This window comes from Ranitomeya variabilis, chromosome 5, assembly GCF_051348905.1.
Source record: "Ranitomeya variabilis isolate aRanVar5 chromosome 5, aRanVar5.hap1, whole genome shotgun sequence".
In the NCBI taxonomy this organism is placed as follows: domain Eukaryota; kingdom Metazoa; phylum Chordata; class Amphibia; order Anura; family Dendrobatidae; genus Ranitomeya; species Ranitomeya variabilis.
The window spans coordinates 624,978,251-624,998,392 of NC_135236.1; the positions used below are offsets into that span (position 1 = coordinate 624,978,251).

At 42.2% G+C, this 20,142-nt stretch overlaps 1 long non-coding RNA gene across 1 annotated transcript; it reads left to right on the forward strand.

Annotated features, from left to right (window-relative positions):
* The first annotated feature begins 8,207 nt into the window (after positions 1-8,207).
* LOC143773893 (uncharacterized) lies at positions 8,208-18,481 on the forward strand. The gene is made up of 5 exons (XR_013215434.1): positions 8,208-8,236; positions 9,713-9,789; positions 11,430-11,477; positions 16,643-16,789; positions 18,407-18,481. It is a non-coding gene; the product is annotated as an uncharacterized LOC143773893 (long non-coding RNA).
* The last annotated feature ends 1,661 nt before the right edge of the window (positions 18,482-20,142 follow it).

The following is a 20,142-nucleotide window of genomic DNA, read 5'->3' on the forward strand; positions in this document are numbered from 1 at the left end:
CCTTGTGATGAAGCATGTGACCCGCCATCTCAAGGCACATAAAGATGCCGGTGACGGCAAAGATCTGGGTCACAGTGTGCGCATGCGTGGAGATATATACAAGTAGCAAAAAAATGTATAAAATTGTAATCAGTGCAATGTTGGAAACTGGCCACAAGATGGCAACAAACACCCATAGAAATAGTAATAAGTAACCACACAGTGCTGTGCTGTGAGATGATGTCAGATACAGTTGTTCTCAAAAGTTTACATACCCTGGCAGAATTTTTGCTTTCTTGGCCTTTTTTCAGAGAATATGAATAATGACACCAAAACTTTTTCCCCACTCATGGTTAGTGGTTGGGTGAAGCCATTTATTGTCACACTACTGTGTTTTCTCTTTTTAAATCATGATGACAACCCAAAACATCCAAATGACCCTGATCAAAGGTTTACATACCCTGGTGATTTTGGCCTGATAACATGCACAGAAGTTGACACAAATGAGTTTGAATGGCTACTAAAGATAACATCCTCACCTGTTTGCTTGTAATCAGTGTGTACATAAAAGCTGAGTGAGTTTCTGGGATCCAGACAGACTCTTGCCTCTTTCATCCAGCCACTGACATTTCTGGATTGTGAGTCATGGGGAAAGAAAAAAAAATGTCAACGGATCTATGGGAAAAAGTAGTTGAACTGTATAACACAGGAAAGGGATACAAAAAAGATATCCAAGGAATTGATAATGCCAGTCAGCAGCATTCCAACTGTGATTAACAAATGGAAAATCAGAGGCTCTGTAAAATAAAAAACTACAGTCAGGTAGACCAACAAAAATTTCATCCACAACTGCCAGGAAAAATATTCAGGTTGCTAAGAAATACCCACAAATAACATCAGCTGAAATGCAGGACTCTCTGAAAACTAGCGGTGTGGTTGTTTCAAGATGCACAATAAGGGGCTGTGTGAATAAAACATGATGTTTTATTCTTGACATGGAAATAAAATATTGAAGATTTTAATGAAGAGATGCCTGGTGCTGGAACTTTTTTTTTCCTTCCTTTGCTATTGTTAATGAGTGGTATCCAGCCACTTGTTCCTGGCACCTGTGTTCATCCGGATTCCGGTGAGGCACCACTAATCCCTTTCCCTGCTCCCTGTATGATGGTACAATAAGGAGGCACTTGAAGAAAAATGGGCTGCATGGTTGAGTTGCCAGAAGATAGCCATTACTGCGCAAATGCCACAGAGTATCTCACCTACAATACGCTAAACAGCACAGAGACAAGCCTCAAAACTTCTTCTGGAACAAGGTAATTTGGAGTGATGAGACCAAGATTGAACTTTTTTGGCCACAACCATAAACGTTACATTTGAAGAGAGGTCAACAAGGCATATGATGAAAGGAACACCATTCCTACTGTAAAGCACGGTGGTGGATCGCTGATGTTTTGGGAATGTGTGAACTACAAAGGCACAGGAAACTTAGTCAAGGTTGAAGGAAAGATGAATGCAGCACGTTATCAGCAAATACATGACAATGATCCAAAACACAAGGCCAAGTCGACTTGTCATTGGCTACAGCAGAGCAAAGTGAAGGTTCTGGAGTGGCCATCTCAGTCTCCTGACCTCAATATCATTGAGCCACTCTGGGGAAATCTCAAGCATGCAGTTCATGCTAGAAAGTCCAGGAATTTACAGGAACTGGAGGCTTTTTGCCTAGAAGAGTGGGCAGCTTTACCATCTAAGAGAATAAAGAACCTCATCCACAACTACCACAAAAGACTTCAACTGTCATTGATGTTAGAGGAGGCAATACACCGTATTAAGAAATGGGGTATGTGAACTTTTTATCAGGGTCATTTGGATGTTTTGGGTTGTCACTATGATTTAAAAAGAGAAAACACAGTAGTATGACAGTAAATGGCTTCACCCAACCAGCTTCACCCAACCAATAACCATGAATTGAGAAAAAGTTTTGGTGTTATTATTTATATTCTCTGAAAAAAAGACCAAGAAAGCAAAAAAAAAAATTATATTATCAAGTGTTTTTCATCATTATTTTTCAGCAATTTTATAGGATGAAAAAATTTCTTATTCTGAATGTAGAATACAAAAACATACATTGTACACAGCAGTGTATTTCTATCAGTATTTTATGCCTGTAGTCAGAGCCTGCAGTACAGTTCAAGTACACAAAAGTCTCTCCATGACATTATCAGGGGTTGAGGCTCAGTAAATTAAAGGGAATCTGTCACCCCCTGGAAGAATTTAAGCTATTACTATGGGCATACAGGTAATAGAATGGTTAAAATAGTTTTACCTGTATGCCGCATAGCTGCAGTGTAGATGTTGAGAAAAGCAGTTTTAATGTTATATGTTATTAATTTCTTCCAGGCTCCAGGGAGTGAGGTGCATGGAAGAAATCTCTGCCTCCTCTCTACAGTATAATGGCACCCACCTCCCATCAGCGTCACACTGTCCTGTGACGTGCAGTTGCGGCGCTGTCATTCCTCGCATGCACCGTCCACTTGTGGGGTTATGTGAATCTTATCCGCCCTTTTATGTGCAGTCTTTATCAATATTCTGCGCAGGCACCAGCCAGTCACTGCGCAGGATGGAGACATATGGGGCCAGGATGGGAGAACATATGGAGGCAGGATCGAGACACATGTGGCCGTGGTCGAAGGACATGGGGGGCAGGATGGAGACATATGGAGCCCAGATGGGAGGACACATATAGGGCCAGGATGGGAGGATAGATGGAGTTGTAGATAGGGTGGAGTCTCAAAAGGGGCCCGATATTGTTGCCAGTATAGGACCCTGAAATTCCTGGTGGCAGGACTGAGGCTCAGTATGGAAGGAAACTAGTTACGGAGTCGGCAGGACATCACAAGTGGAGACCCCTGCAAGGAAAAGCTTTCATGTCTAGGAATCGTACTGTCCAGCGGAAAAGGGAGACCTTGGGACAAGGTATTGGGCCATGGTACAAGGAGCAACAACTCTACGTGCGTCCCCCAGGGGTGGGTATAAGCGAGGAAACGGTATCGGGGTCATAGCGACACACCTGGACCCGTATGACACTACCCCTAGGAAAATGCAGGCAATTCCAACTTCTCCCCATTTCTTTGCTGTACATGTTTCCAGAAACAAAATACAAACTGTAAACCTGGGAAAGGAGCTGGTGCATTGTATGGAAGATGGCGAAGGAGAACGCATAACCTGTTATCCCCTGTTCAGCAGTGTGGAAAGGGCGGCCCACTCACACGACTACCCCCGGGGGCCAGATGACAACCGCCCCACTATATGTTTTACCAGGATTTAATAACAAGCTAATAAAATGGTATATAGTCCATCAGTGCTGTCTGTCATGTAGTCGGCTATATATGGTAGATCCACCACTGAAGATTGGCATAGGTGTGGGGAAGAGGCGAGCGATTTATACACCCGATTTGGCATTGCAGACTTTTGGAAGGAGGTCGTACAATCTCCTGTACAACTCTCAGAGGGGTGCTTATTGGGAATCCTCATTGAGGAGACCTGGCCTCCCTACCCTTCTTAGGGAGACTATGTTTTTGGCCCAAAGGCTGTCGCCATGAGATGGATGGAGTGACGACCCCCGCGGATTTCACACTCAGTCTATAAGGTAAATACTGCAGCTTCCTATGAGAGGGTGGTATATGAAAGTAGACATTATCCTCAAAAATGTGATAAGGTTTGGAAGCCTTGGTTTGATTCTCCTTTGACTCACATTAGTCCACAGATAATGAGGAGTATTATCTCAAGATTATAACATGAGACATAGGTGTCTTATGCTTTTGGCTAAGATATTACACCCATGGTATGTGAAAGGGATTTCCAGGCTTGGGGATCAAGCTTGAAGTCACTCTATTCAACTTGCGAATCCTCATAGTGTGCAGAGTGTGGGAACAATTGCATACTTCCGGCCACATTCCGACTTCACGTACCACCTAGTCAGCATGTGACTGCATGTATGCAAATCGCAAACTTGCAGTCACGTTCCAGCCACCCCCTGCATGCGGAATGGGTTCACAAGTTCACAGTGACATAGACTGACTCCAGACTTGAACTACAAGACTGGACAACTCCTTTAAGACAAGGTTAACTTTGCCAGACAGTATTAGTGAGCAATGAGACGTAATGTTTTTTTCTTCTGTTCCATGATGAAACCTTGTTATGTTGTATAATCTTCAATAAATCAAGTTTAAAAAATGGGATATTCCAACCAATCCAAACTCTGGGACCTCAATTAACCCTGAAATTGATTGGGCTGCAGCGTTTCTTCAGTTCCTTAACAGTTTTTTTGGCGCCATTTTAGCGTTTTGGGAACCAGTTACTAGAACTTTACAGAATATGGGCTCAAGTTAAAATGTTTTTAATTTACAAATGTTGTCTTGTGCAAATTCATATTGCAACCTGAAGGCGCACCGTGTGACCTAAAGCTGTAGCCCCCTCCTAGGAGAGCAACCAGACTGAAATCTCCAGGTTTGCAGATGGATCTTTCTTTTCCGCTTGTTTTGCTTTTCTGATCAAGTCAAATGGAACCTGAAGTGAACAGCTGCCATCAGTACAATTAGAAACTCCTCTTAATAATGTAGGGTAATTCTACACCGGATCTTTCACAGCGTTTTCTCACAGCAAGATGGACATCGGACAGGTAGGCACTTTCTCCAGTCAATATTGTATGCAATGAATAGAAGAAAAGTACATGTTGTGATAGCGTTTTATGTCCTTTAGAGAGAGATCATACAATGGCGTCATGGTGCCATGAAAGGAATAAAGTGAGCAACTAATATCTAAACCACTGAGAGTTACAGGTTGTACATAATGGACTTGTGTCTTCTTTCAACCTTAGAACTATGAAACATCTCGGGCATTTTGACAACCAGAATATACCTGGCTGGGGTCAGTGACACTCGGAGAACCACTTACTGAATGCATTTTTGTAAGGCCTGCAATTAATCTTTAAAAACCTTGTCTCATAAAGAGCCCTAAGGACAGATAGATGTAATAGTGGGATCACCTTGAGCTATTCTCAGTCACTAGATTTCTGGAATCCTTTCTCTACCAAAAAAAGAAGTGTGCCGTGGCAGACCAAGATTTACGTTCAAGATTATGATGGACGTCTTTGAGATGGGAAAACAAAAAGATTTTTATATACAATATATTAGCGGTTACTTTTATTTAATAAAGTCTTTGTCTTCTGCATTTTACAGCCTGTTGTAGATTTTTCTCTTGTGGGAATCTATTTCCCAGTAATATAGGCTGATGTGAGGTCTGTGTCTATCTATAATGCTGCAGTCGTCATTAGCTTGTGGATAAGTACAGCTTCTATCCTGCATTTGTTTCCTCTGTGTGTGCTTCCTCTTTTTCTATAGCCTGTTTTTTTCTATACTCTTTGAGACTCTAGATGCTTTCCCCCCTCTCCACAGACATCTGTGTCTTCTTTCTCCTTGGATTTTCTTGTACTGTTACTATCTGTGGTTTTCACAGATAACACTTGTACCTATGATATTCCGTGGGGCTATGCACATGCCCGATTTTTTTTCCTCAGACTGTGTGGTCTGCGGAAAAAATTGGAGACATGTTTGAGTTTGATCCTAGGGGTCCAATTTTCACAGACTGACATAAAGGACATGGTGGAAAAACTTTTTTCTTTTCTCTCCACATATGAGAAAAACTGATGCCGCTCTGATCAAACTGGGATCAAAATCTGATCAGAATAATCAGACCGTTTTTCATGTACGTGGAGGCATTGGTCGTGTGAACCTTCCCTTACACTGAGTGTTGGAAGGGGAAGCAGAGACTGAATAACCTGTGATGGATTTTTAAAGCTCACAGGCACAAAAAGAGGACTTAAAAAATCCTCCAAAAATTTGAAAAAAGTCACAGAGAAAAAAGCAGAGATGATTACCTGCTGAAGCCTCCAAAACAAATGCACTGGCAGGGTGCAGCAGACCCAATAATGGCAGAAACACATGTGCAACAATACCAATGAAACAACCACTTTCAATCCAGTGTTGGCTGTTTGGCATTAGTGCACTAAAACATAATAGTCTGTATGTGGAGTCATTCACACAGGCAATGCAGAGCATCTGGTTTACAGCCTATTAGTAACGCACATGCAATTTTGTACCTTTGTTGCTATGCACTCAGCTAGAAACAGTGACTTGCGAAAGTATTTAACCCCCATGTTTTTTTACCTATTTTGTTATAGAACAACTTGTGTTTAAATATTTTTGTACTTTGATCTGTGTGTGATGCATCACCACTAAATAGTCTAATTTGTTAGTGAAGTGAAAAAAAATACAGGCATAAATTTAATTTATGGGATCAAATAACTAAAAAATTGGCATGTCCATATGTATTCACCGCTTTTGCTACGAAGCCCTACAAACTTCTGGTGCAAGCAATTACCTTCATAAGTCACAAGCTTAGTGACAGGAAAGTCCGCCTGTGTGCAATCTAAGTGTCACATGGTCTGTCAGTATATACACAGATTTTCTGAAACATCTGCAACTCCATTAAGCAAGAGGCACCAGTAACCAAACAACACCATGAAGAGCAAGGAGATCTCCAAACACGTCAGGGACAAAATTGATGTGCAAGTCGAGGTTGAGTTCTAACAAAATAGCCCAATTTCTGATGATTCCCTGGAGCGCCATCAAATCCATTATCATCGAATGGAAAGAACATGGTACCACAACAAACCTGGCAAGAGAGGATCGCCCACCAAAACTCTCAGCCTGGGCGAGAAGGGCCGAAATCAGAGAGGCAGCACAGAGATCAAAGGTAACCCTGAAGGAGCTGCAGAGTTCCCAAGAGGAGACTGGAGTATCTCTCTATACGACCACAATAAGGAAGGAGCACACTCCATAGAGGTGGCCTTTATGGAAATGTGGGTAGAAAAAAAAACATTTAATTACATACAAAAATTGTAAGGCTTGTTTTGCGTTTGCCAAAAGACTTGTGGGAGACTCCCCAAATGTATGGAGGAAAGGGCTGTGGTCAGATGAGACCAAAATTGAACTTTTTAGCCACCAAGGTCAACCCTGTGTCTAGCGCTAAACCAACACAGCTCATCACTCCAAGAACACCATCCCCACAGTGAAACGTGGTGGCAGCATCATGCTGTGGGGATTATTTTCGGCAGCATGGACATGGAAAGTGATCCAAGTTGAGGGGAAGATGAATGGTGCAAAATACAAGGATATTCTTGAGCAAAACCTGTTTTAATCTGTCGGTGATTTGAGACTTTAGATGGAGGTTCACCTTCCAACAAGACAATGACCCAAAGCATACTGCTAAAGCAACAATCGAGTGGTTTAAGGGGAAATGTGTAAATGTTTTGGAGAGGCCTAGCCAAAGCCCAGACCTTAATCCAATTGAGAATCTGTGGTCAGACTTGAAGATATCTGTTCACCAGAGGAAACCATCCAACCTGAAGGAGCTGGCGCAGTTTTGCCTTGAGGAATGGGCAAATATCCCAGTAGCAAGATGTGTAAACCAACAACTTGCCACTGTAATTGCCGCAAAAGGAGGCTCTACAAAGTACTAACTTTATGGGATGATTAGTTATGAACAAGGAAGGTTTCATTTATTTTGTCCTATTTGTTGTTTGCTTCACAATAAAAGAAAACCAAATATTCACAGGTGCTGGCAGGTTGTTTACATGAAGTGATGCGAACCCTCAAAAAATCAGGGAAATTCCATCTGAGAGGAAGCAAAACACGAAAAATGCCAAGGGGGGGGAATGAATATTTTCGCAAGCTGCTGTAAGGGATTTGCCGAAATCTGCAGCAGAAAAATGATAGAATTTTTTGATTAAGATTATTTGGAAAATTGCTTAACCTTTCCTTTACCAAGTAAACAAGAACAAAAAAAGTCTGTGCAAAAGCGTAAGTAGCATTTAATGCATTGCAACCCCTGCAAGCTCGTAAGCCCCTAGCCCGACACAGAATTGTCTATCTGTCTCTAAGGCTACGGTCACACTATCAGTCTTATATCAGTATGTGTAAGCCAAAACCAGGAGTGGGTGATAAATACAGAAGTGGTGCATATGTTTCTGTTATACTTTTCCTCTGATTGTTCCACTCCTGGTTTTCGCCTACAAACACTGATATAAAATACTGACCAAAAACTGATAGCGTGACCTTTGCTTAAACAGTATCCTTTTTCTTACAGCTTGGACAAGAAGTGTGTGTGAAGGCTATAGTGGGACTCTGGCAGACAGAAGGTAATACGTAATTTCATGATTTCATACAGTTTTTTAAATTTTTAAGTTGAGCATGGTGGACAAAGGGTTAAGATTATGGCAGAAAAAGTGGCAAATATATTCCCTCCATCACCCTCACTTCACCATGTGAAGAAACAGATGCATGACACTCCATAACAGTTGAGTAACTAGAGACTGATGTAAATTTTGGACCTGGGCCCCATCTACATGTAGGTCAAATGTATTACCCCTTGTAGTGTTCTAAATCCCATGAATAAATGTTTTGCCCACCCCCAATGTAATAATGACCCCTTCCTGGTATAATGTCCCCCATCCTAAGCTCTTTCCTGTAATAATGTCCTTATCCTGACCCCTTCCTGGAATAATATCCCCCATCTGGGACCCTTTCTAATAATAATGTCACTCATCCTGGTATAATATCCCCCATCCTGGGCCAGTAATATTCCCCATCCTTCCAGTAATTTATGTCCCTCATCATAGTGTAATCTCCCCATCCTCGGCTCCTACCAGTAATGTATTTCTCCCATACTGGACTTCTTCCAGTAATAATGTCTCCCATCATGATGTAATATCCCCATCCTGGTCCCTTCCAGTAATATATGTCCTTCATCCTGGGCCCCTTCCTGCTATAATGTCCCAGGTCCTCCCCTGCCCAGGAGATGTGGTATGATCAGACCATGTCAATGTACGATCAGACACAGCCATTACACAGTACACAGCAGGGCACATTTATAAGATTGTCTCAGCACAGGAACATTTTTTTTAACACTTCCAGTTGTGGAACTTATTTTTATTCCAAGATCTATTAATTAAAATGTACTTTGTACATTGGAAAACGCCTTTAAATTGAATCTGTCAGCAGGTATTTGCTATGGAATCTGAGGACACCATGAAATAGTGGTTAAAACACTGAATTCAATGAGTCACTTTTAAGGCTGTGTGCTGTTGTTTACTTATAATGAAGGTTTTATCCCAAGGACATCATTGCTCTGACTAGCTGCAGAGTGGCTCTGCCCCCTCCTGTGATAAGCAGCTCACTGTTAATAGACTATGAACACAGAGGGCCTAGTGTGGGCGGGGGCAGCTTTCTCAGCTCTGCTGCACTCTACATTTAAGTGATACATTATTGGACTCAGGGTCTCTTTTCCTACATTATGTTGCTTTCAGATGGTGACAGATTCCCTTTAAATAAAGGGTTTTCATCAGGTTCTCCGTATTCCTCCCACACTCCATAGACATATTGATATCTGGAATTTAGATAATGAGGACAGTGATGATGATGTTTTTATAAGTGAGTAAAAATAAATATTGCCATAGACCATCAGCTTATTATTCTCCACATTGCTTCTTTTGCTCAGTCTCCAGTTTCTAGATCTGTCACATTTGTGTATAGGGTAAGTACTGGGTTATTGGATGTGAGATTAACACGGATTCACCTATTCCTGAAATTCTATAAAGTGTCTGTTTTATTTGCAGAACAAGAAAAAACTATACAAGTCACTGACGACCACAAGAGCTTAATTTTCAGAGATAAAACTGACAGTGAAACTAAGGTAAAGCCTACGGCCCCCATTCATCATTTGCAGTTTTTTAAGTCATTTTCCCTTTTTGTCTTGTGGTATTAGTTGCCGTTTTTTGTGCCAAATTCATCTAAATTGGGCAGGCGATTCATGAATTTGGCTCAAAGTCATGAACAGGTTTTATTCCTGTCCTGATTTGTGACCTGTTTTTGTGACCTTTGGCTCCAAAAGTTTTAAAAATTGAGACAAAATCCAGGCCTACTCAAAAGTACACCAAGAGGGGACAGAGGCGAAGTTGAGCAAATATTGCAACTTCGCAAGTGGTGAATCAGGTGAAAACATCTGGAATGGCTAAAGTCTGCCCACAAAGTGAAAAACCCCCCAAAAAAACAGGCGAGCACATAAAATAGACTTTAAGAATGTCGCAAACAGAAGTAGTTGGGGGCAGATAAAAGACACAAAACTAGATAAGGAAAAGGTGCAAAGGCAATGATGAATTGGGGCCCATGTTCCTGGCATAAATACGTAGGGTGCAGAAGGGGGCATACAGTGTAACCCCTTCCCTCAAAATGGCATTGAATTTGCACCCTGGGAAGGGGTTCTTCGGTATAAAGGAGGCTCAGGAGATGATCTCCCTCCCCTGTTAAATAGCCCGCATATGTCTCTGAGAGCAGCAGATGGCACCTAGTTCCGGCCATGGCTGTTAAACATTTATATGCCCCTATCAACTCTGACAGCGGCATTTACATGGAACGTACGCCGGTGCCCAAGTAGGCCGACTCCCAACTATCTGCTTTGACACAATCGCAGGGAACCGATGGGTTATTATGACAGGCGGTGGTCTGCTGTCATTTTAGTCCTCCCGTGAAGTTCACTGGTAATTAAAGGTTAAATACTTAAATTCTAATCATGTTATCAGCTTCACATGGTTTTCTTGAAAATACATAATCTGTGATAATCCCCAAAATAACAAGTCCATCTGAGTAAAGTCTGGTGACCGTTGTGGCTATGTTCTCTATTGACTAACTGTCCTAAAAGATAAATCTTCATGTTTTAAAACAGGAAAGAAATATATCTTGGTACCGTGTTAGCCAGTAGATAGAAAAATATTTAGAATTGAGAGTCCTCAGTGGTTGATACCTTTTAATGGCTAACTGAAAAGATGGTAACAAATTGCAAGCTTTCGAGACTACATACGTCTCTTCATCAGGCAAAGACTAAAACAAATTCTGAAGAATCACATATTTATGCACAACATGGTTTTTTTTTCCCCTCACCCTTTTTTTTAATTTTTTTTATTCCTATACTATGTTGTGCATAAATATGTGATTCTTCAGAATTTGTTTTAGTCTTTGCCTGATGAAGAGACGTATGTAGTCTCGAAAGCTTGCAATTTGTTACCATCTTTTCAGTTAGCCATTAAAAGGTATCAACCACTGAGGACTCTCAATTCTAAATATTTTTCCATGTTTTAAAAAACATTAAACTTTAAATATTTTATTCTTGTTTCCTTCTCAAAGAAAAATCAACAGTATCAAATTTAATAATTTGTTTTGGTACTTAGGGAGCAAAACAGCCTTCCTTTGTATCTCACAATATTTTACGTCAGACTAGTTATTTAATAACTATTTTTCCATTAGAAACTTTGAACTCCCCCTTTTTCATGTTTTCAGGAATACCACTTCACTTTTGATAGTGTCATCAATTTTAAAAGTGGACAGGTATGTAAAATAATTGATAAGTTAAAGTTAAAAGGGTGGTCCGGTAACTAAAATGACCTTTCTAAATTTTTACACCCTGTCCTGGATCCATGGTTTGATAGAAGCTGTGGGAGAGGTGAGTGCAGCTCCAGCACTCTTCTTCTATCGGCTCTGCAAAGTCTGAGTAACTATTAATCTTCAAGCAGGTAAATGACACCAGCGCCGCCCCACAGCTTCTATCGCTGCCCTCAAAATAATCGTTATCAGGGGGCGCTGGTGTCACTTATACTGCCTCTATCACCATCCCCTGGCAATGTTTTGTTTCACCGTTAGTAGCTGTGGCAACGGGAACAGAAGCAATCACATCTCTCAGAGCGTCTATCAGCGCCATAGATCCAGGACACCTTCAGAGAGAGGCGATGAAAAAAACTGTATTAAGTAACTGCAGCATTGAGCCTGAATGAAGTTCTGTTCTAGGAAGGATAATAGACGCTGCAGAGAAGTGAGTGCAGCCCCAGCCTCCTGTGAAGTCTCATTTGAGACAAACATAACAGCCCAGGAAGAGAAGTGAAAAAACAACACATTTATGGATTAGTATAATAAGGAGTAGTGTAGGGTATTGTATAATAAAGCCAATTACAAAAGTATGTAGTGTGTAAAAATCGATATTTAGAAAGATTATTTTAGGTATTGGACCAACCCTTTAATTGATATATATTACAATTTTGTGGATTTATAGTTTATTTGGCTTCATCACGATTAAGTTAAGCTTTATTCAAGTGGAATATGGGCACATACATATGGGTATTCCCTTGTTAGTCTGATTTGTGTATTTTCTTACACTACTATTCCCCACTTTCCTGGGTGGGGGAGAGAGGGAACAGATTAATCATCTGTCCACAAGACATTCCCCCAGGAGGAGCCTGCAGGACAGCTTGAATTTATTTGGAACTGGATTGGGGCTGCTTATCCACCATCTGGACTATCCTGCATTGCAACCTTTCATCAATTTTTCTCTGCCGTCCATGTCCAGGGAGATTAGATACAGTGTCATAAGTTATAAACTTCTTGTGTCACAACTCTGCTGTTGGATATCCCGGGACCAGAGCTCCTTCCCTGTCCCTAGCGCTAGTGGGCATCCTTGCTATCCCTGTTCCCTTGATTACTTCTAATGGTGAATACTCCAGGGCCATGTACTTTGCTGAGCTCCTGAATCCACTCTGATAAAGCATTTTTGTAAAGCACGTCATTCTACTGTTTACTGAAAAAGGAATGAGGCCTAGAAAGAAAAGAACACAGTATCTACAGTCAAATATGGTTGAGGTTCAAAGATATTTTGCATTTGTTTTGCTGCCTCTGGCACTGGGTGCCTTGACTGTGTGCAAGACATCATGAAACCTGAATATTACCAAAGGATTTTGGGTCACAATGTAGTGACCAGTGACAGAAAGCTGGGTTTCCATCCTACATAATGGGTCTTCCAGAAGAACAGTGACTCCAAACATAATTCAAGAAGCAACCAGAAATGGATGGAAACAAAGCACTGGAGAGTTCCGCAGTGACCAGCAATAAGTCCAGATCGAAATCCCATTGAACACCTGTGGAGAGATCTTAAAATTGCTGCTGAAAGAAGGCATCCTTCAAATGTGAGAGACCTGGAACAGTATTCAAAAGAAGAGTGGTCCATAACTCGGAGTCAGATTCAGATTCTGACTTTGGCATAGACAATTCCTTTAATTCGAAGAACATGGGTGACCGCTTCACTGAAGTCCCTCATATTACCTTGCAGTTGAAGGATGCTGAGTGTAATCGTCCTTCAAATCAGTGAAAGGTACTCTTAGATGCTTCAACAATCATTAAGAATTTTTTTACTTCATTTGTTTGACCACAGATCTCAGACGCCAGGACAGATATTCCCAGATGCCCTATTGTCTGGTCTCCTCATATCCTCCTTTACAGCTGACCTTTTATCTAGTGGTCTTTCAGATAGATCCCCAGATTCTCTACTATTCTCTACACAGTGTCCATTTTACGGACGCGACTGACATGCATTGAGTACACACAGCTCTATCAGTTCTTACACTCAGAGATTATCTCTGAGTCAGGTAGAAGCCAAAAAAATTCACCTCCGAGTTTATCCTAGACATTGTCCAGAAAGTCGTAGGACCTGCCAGATAGGTCCCTCTTTTCTGTGTTTTATCCTAGACGGTCAGTTATGATGTCTACTCCCGAATAAATGAGGAAACCTGCTGCTTACCTGCGCCCTAGTGGCACTCCAACTTTCTGCCCGGGCACTAGGCTCAGAACTTCTAGCTCTCCATAGAGCATTTTTGAAGTGGTAGTTCTTATTCTTTCATAGGACATCAGGCATGCCACGGTCCATGATGTCTGACTCAGAGAATACTAGGTGTTCTCTATCTTCTCACTTCTACTGTTTGGTTTTCTTTCTGAGTAGGCCCATCTCATTCGGGGTCTGTAGCATGTCTTCAAGATGTGTCTGGCTCTGTAATTTTGCCATATACTCCATTGCATTTGTGAGTTCATGTCACCAACAGACACACCTAGCTCCTTTAAGGCTATGTGCACATGTTGCGAATTTTATAAGTTTCTGCCGCATTTTTTCGTAGCGAAAACGCATACACAACACAACACAACCCATGGAATTCAATGGGATTCCGCAATGCTGTGCTAATGCTGCGTATATTTTTCGTTGCGGAATCGCATTGCGTAAAAATATGCAGCATGCTCATTCTTTGTGCAGAATCGCCGCGATTCTGCACACATAGGAAAGCATTGATCCGCTTACTTTCCACATGGGCTATGCCCACCATGCGCAAAGTAAGCGGATCATGTGCGGATGGTACCCAGTGTCTGGAGGAGAGGAGACTCTCCAGGGACTGGGCACCATATCCTGTGTAAAAAAAAGAATTAAAATAAAAAATAGTTATATACTCATCTTCTGGCGGCCCCTGGATCCAGCCCAGGCCTTAGCGATGCTCCCGGCAGCTCCCGTTCCCAGGGATGCATTGTGCGAATCACCTGGATGACGTAGCGGTCTCGTGTGATGCTACATCATCTGGGGTTATTGTCGCAAGGCATCACTGGGAATGGGATTTGCCAGGAGCATCGCGAGGATCGGGAAGGCTGCGGGGGCCGACGGAAGGTGAGAAAATCACGATTTTTTGTTATTTTTAGTATTTTTAACATTATATCTTTTTACTATTGATACTGCATAGGCACACTTGGCAAACACTATGCTTGATTAGTGTGACTAACCTATCAAACAGTTTTCCAAGCGATGCTACAGATCACTTGGAAAACGCTAGCATTCTGCAAGCTAATTATGCTTGCAAAACGCTAGTGTTTAGCGGGAAAACGCATGCCAATTCCACATGCGTTTTACCCGCGGCAGGGAGTTGCGGAATTACGAAATTTCCGTGGCAATTCCGGATGTGTGCACATAGCCTAAAAGAGAAAACGATTTCCTTTGGTATGTGAAAGGTCCATGAGTATTCTACATTCCAGGAGAATTTAGCCCACTTCTAATTAAGTGATTTTCTCTCTTGCCCCATCTAGGCCTGAGAACTTAGAATGCCTGCATATGCCCATGGATTCTCATATTATATTGTGGCTGGCCCAAAATAAGATCCCATTTTACCTAACTCCAGTGCTCCCTTCCATGAGGTTACTATTTGTTTTATCCATAGCAAAGATTTATCCTTAGGAGTCAGAGGTCAAGACATCCGGCTATCAATCAGACTCCCAAAAGTCAGTTTCCTGGCCTTCTCCATGCTAGACAAGTTGATGACTGCTCAGTTTTCATTCTAATCCATTGGATTGTTCTTGTGTTCTCTGGTGGCTCCCCTTTCTCTTAGTTCTTGTAGGTTTTTACTGAATCTATTATTAGCCAGGTCTTCTGGTTTTGGATAGTCTTGCTCTGGCACAAAGTCCCAGGCTGTTGCAGTCAATACTAGCTCTGCAACCTATCAAATATTGGATATCATAACCATCCATCTATCGCTTCTCCACAGGCAAGGTAGAATGCCAGGAGATCCAGTTTGCTTCCAGACAAACATGGAAATCATAACAAACCATCCATGGAAGTCTCCCACGTCCTTCACTGGGCTGAGAACAAATCTCATGTGTTTTTTTTCCAGTACCAGGATTAGACAACTGGTCTGCCAACTATATCAGTATAGAATGGCTGTGCACAAGAAAGGCGTACCTTTATCCCGAGATCCATTGCCAGATATTGAAAGTTAACACTGGGACATCCTGGACGTCGTTCCGTTCATCCAAGATGAATCCCAGGGTTCTACAGTTTGGATCCAGGACTCTCATTCCACGTCGCAAAGGCCCCCTGGTATCCCCCAAATCATCCAGAATTACCCCTGTCAAAGTGTCCTCCTCATTCATATATATTACGGTATGGTTGTAATAACGTTGTTCAACACCATCCAGGCTCCTGATCAAGTCTTTTAAATAATGAGAGAAACATTAGTCCATTTTCACACACTACAGAAAATTTCCGCTGTGGATTTGTTCACAGTTCCTTGACAAATGTGAATCTGCAAGTATAACCTAGAGCTAGGTTCAGCTCGTGACCAGTTTTTAGGGTCAAGGATCAATCTTCTCCATTCTATTCAGAGGTCTCTGGCCTCCAATTCTCAAATCAAGAGCTTTCTTTGGAGGCTCCTTTTCACTAAAAGGAGAATTTTAATACCGTAAAATTTCTTTCTCATAGCCTTATGGCCTTGATGGAATGATTGTGCTATCTCAGTTCTTGGTTTAGTCCAATCTATAGGTGGATGTAGCCTGCAGGGGAAGAAACGACTTTTGTAATTCTTAATCTCAGCCTCCTTGTGGCATCAGGTAACACCCATTGTCCTTGTGTTCCCCAATGGAGGCTGCATTTTATTTAAAAAAAATATTTTTACTATTTTCCAGGAAAAAGAATTATAAAGCCATTTTAAAAACGCCATTTTGTATTGTGAAATGTGACGACAGATCAGCTTTAATTAAAGTTTTTTAGTTGGGCCAGGATTTTCAATTCGTGTAAATAGTTCTGTCCAGGTGTCGGATAATCTTACTAGGCCTTGATTAAAAATTCCCTATTGTTTTGTATCCAGATTCCATATTAACAGACTACAGATTTGTATTTTTTAAAATATTTCTTTATTTTGAAGGACAAGTTCTTTTCTGAACTCATTCAGTCCATGTTGAACACAGTACCTTCGGGATACAACACCTCTATTCTGCTTCATGGGTGTCACAACCATGGCATGGACTTCTTACATGGGAATCATAAGAATCAATTTGGATTCATTTACCAGGTATTTAGTGTCTGTGATTTTTTTGATACGTTGTCCAGAAAAAAAAGCTAAATTCAAAGTGAAAAGCCTGATTCTCTTTAACATTAAAGGGTTATTTTGGTTCCTCTCATTTCCGCCGGCGATGTCACATGTGCGATACCGTATATATATCAGTACTTGTGGTTCTGCTCACATTCTGATGTGGAAATGAGTGCAGCCGTCATACCTCTTAGGTCACACTGGCGGATGTTCTCTCATGGGAGAGAATCGGGTCAATTATGCTAATTACACTCGGCTCAAACTCTGTGAAAGTTTAATATGTACATATCGTATCCGTATTAATAAAAAGAACTATTAAAATAGAACTGAACTATATGGAGGAGTCACTCAGTAACAATATTAATAGAAATCTGTAGGACAATTAAAAGATTAATCTACAGCAGCTTGCTGAGTTTCCAGGTGCAGAAACTCCATGAAAAAAATCCAAAAGCATCAAAAAGATGCTAGATTTCACTAACCACAACGAAGAGAAAGTTCATTAGGGCGGTTACCTTCTCGGCTCTGTGCCTGGAACCATTGAGCTGTGCTGCAGGTTCCCGGGGGGGGCAGACTTAGAGACTGGGACAGGAAGGAAGCCGGGCAGAGAGCGGGAAAGGCACGTGCGCAAGAGTCAGAGCAGCGTGAGCAGCGGTCAGAGCAGGGTGCAGCTGCGCTCCGGGAGAGAGAGCTCCCGGTCGAGGACAAATAGAGGGAGATTGCCCAGAAAGACTGCATCTTGTGAGTATATGAAAGCGGATTCTGGTGTGACTGGAGGGAGGTGCTTTGAGACCCATGTAGAGACATTGGCCCGTGCAGAGACTTCAACCCCCTGGTCCCCACGGTATCAGTACAGAGACTGTGATTCTTGGTGAGAGACTTAACAGTGCAGAGCCCCTGATTCCTGGCTGTGCTGTAAAAGCTAAAGACTCAGAGCCTGTGCATATCACATTAACTCCCGAAACCCCATGCAGCGGGCTCATAGAGACTACTCAGCCCACGGACTACAGAGGGACGACAAGTGCCACTGTTTCTCGGCGCCTACGTTGGAGAAGACGACCCTTCAAGCAAGTCCTCATCAGACTGATAAGTGTTCTTTTCTCAAGAAAATCCTGCTTAATTCTGTTACATTCTTTGAATCCCATATTTTTGCACTTTTATTGCTAGTTATTTTCCATTGCTTCCTCCCTGTGAGGAGATCCTGATTCCTGTTATTAAACCCCTTAACTGTTGGTCTGTCTGTTCCGTGGTGACACACTCAGTACCTGCATACTATTACAGCTATACCATATGGCAGAAATGCTACTCTGGTCTTTGACTGGAGTACCATTTCTGACGAGGCACATAGAGGCGCATGTCACTCAAAAGATGTGCCAAATTCATTAAGTGGCATACGCCCTTCATTGACACGTGTCTCCGATGTATCATGGAATCACTTCTATTAGCCAAATGGTCCAATATTTTTGCACTGTTTGGGCTAAAAGGAGAGCAGACGTGTTCCTATACTGTGCGGCGCTTTCATAAAAAACATAGCCTGAGGACAGATCTAATTGAAGACAATGATTTCATAATGATTTCAGCATTTTATCTGGGTTTTATCAGGTCCTGGAACAAGTATTTCAGGGAGTTAATTCATTCAGCAATGAGGAGTGTCTCATTACAGCAGCATTTATGCAGGTAAGTAATAAATGGCTTCATAATCACAGACTTAGACGCAGTAAGATTTGCTGTAACTAAGGTCATATAAGCAATCAACATCTGTTTCTGGGCAATCAGATTAAAATGGATCGAAATGGAAACATTGGCTAGTGATCTGTCATCCTTTTTTTTTCTAATGGGCTGCTTTTCATAACCATTTAAAAACATTCCCGTCATGAAGAATAACTCTGGCCTTTATAGGACTTGCATCCTGCATTGTTCAGCAGTTTTCCACTATATGGACATGAATGTCAGACATGTGAAACCGACCTTAGAGGTAGTAAAAAGCACGAGTTGTACAGTTCAGACTGACCCCAACACAGTAATCCCTTCTATTATCCAAGACATATTTTACAGTGGATTGTGAAAATATTCACCCCCTTGGCATGTTTTGTGTTTTGTTATTGCAGCGCCCCAGAGTCCTGGTCGTTGCAGTACTGTGGCTCCACCACTAAGGGGGGGCTATGGTACGTCTGATGGCACTGAAGGAGTTCATCTGACCAGGTATCACATACACCAATACATTTCACAGCCGGGCCTCCAGGGGGAGCTAAGGGTACTATTCATTAGGCCACTCCTCACCGTGTGGGTAAACTGGGGGTCAGGCAGGAAGTTAGATCAGAAAGCTGACTGGGTTGGAACCAGGCAACACCTTGTGGCAGAGGGTGTTGTGGGGGAAGATTCGGTAGGGTCCCTGTCAGGTTTGGGACCCTGACAGAGGCCTGGCAACGAGAAAGAATGTCACGGGACCGTGCCTGCTCAGCATAGCGGCGGTGCCCTAAGAAAGGATCAGAAGCGAGATATATTGTGCTGAGTGAGAAACGAGATCAAAGCAAGAAGGAGAATACCAGTAGGAGTCGTGCTGTAAGACCGAGGCAACATCCTACTGAGGCGCACAACCGGAGGCCGGAACGCCGAGGAAGTATTACTATATATAGCTTCAGGCAATACTTCAAACCAATGGCAGGACAGTCAGTCATAGGCGGGCTGTCTCACCTAAATCACCTAAGAAGACATAGGGGGCAACCTGTGGAGAGGGGCGACTCTAGGGTCCCGGAAGAGCTCCGAGCCTACCCGTCATACAGGTGCGTCCCAACCATAACACCTGGGAGGGACGGAAGATTAGCAGAAGATCATCTAATCGAGTTGTTGTGAGGGAACACGAGAAACAGACACATGACTTTTGGATATGGGATGGACCCCACTCCTTCTTAAAACCACCATAACTACTGTAAACCTAGGTACTAAAATAAATACACAAAACACATTATTTTGGTTGTCAAAATGGCCACAGCTTTTATTCAAATCACAGGATTAAATAATCACAGTAGGAGTCAGGTGGAGTGCTAGTACATTGGGATTCACAAGTACTGCGATATCCCCATCTGTCTGACATACAGCACCAGGACAGACAGCCATAAAGGGGCGGCACACACTGGCTTGCCATTCAAGCAGAGCCAGTAAACTTTCAGGGCACCAATGACCCTATTATCCTCACTCCTGTGCTTAACCACTGTGCCCGCCCCTGATTGATGTTACCATTACAACGTCCTTGAGGCTGGCCACCAAAGCCGAGCCTGCTCACCACCATGAGGTTTTACATCCTCTATTAGTTAAAATGAGTCCACCTTAACTTGTCT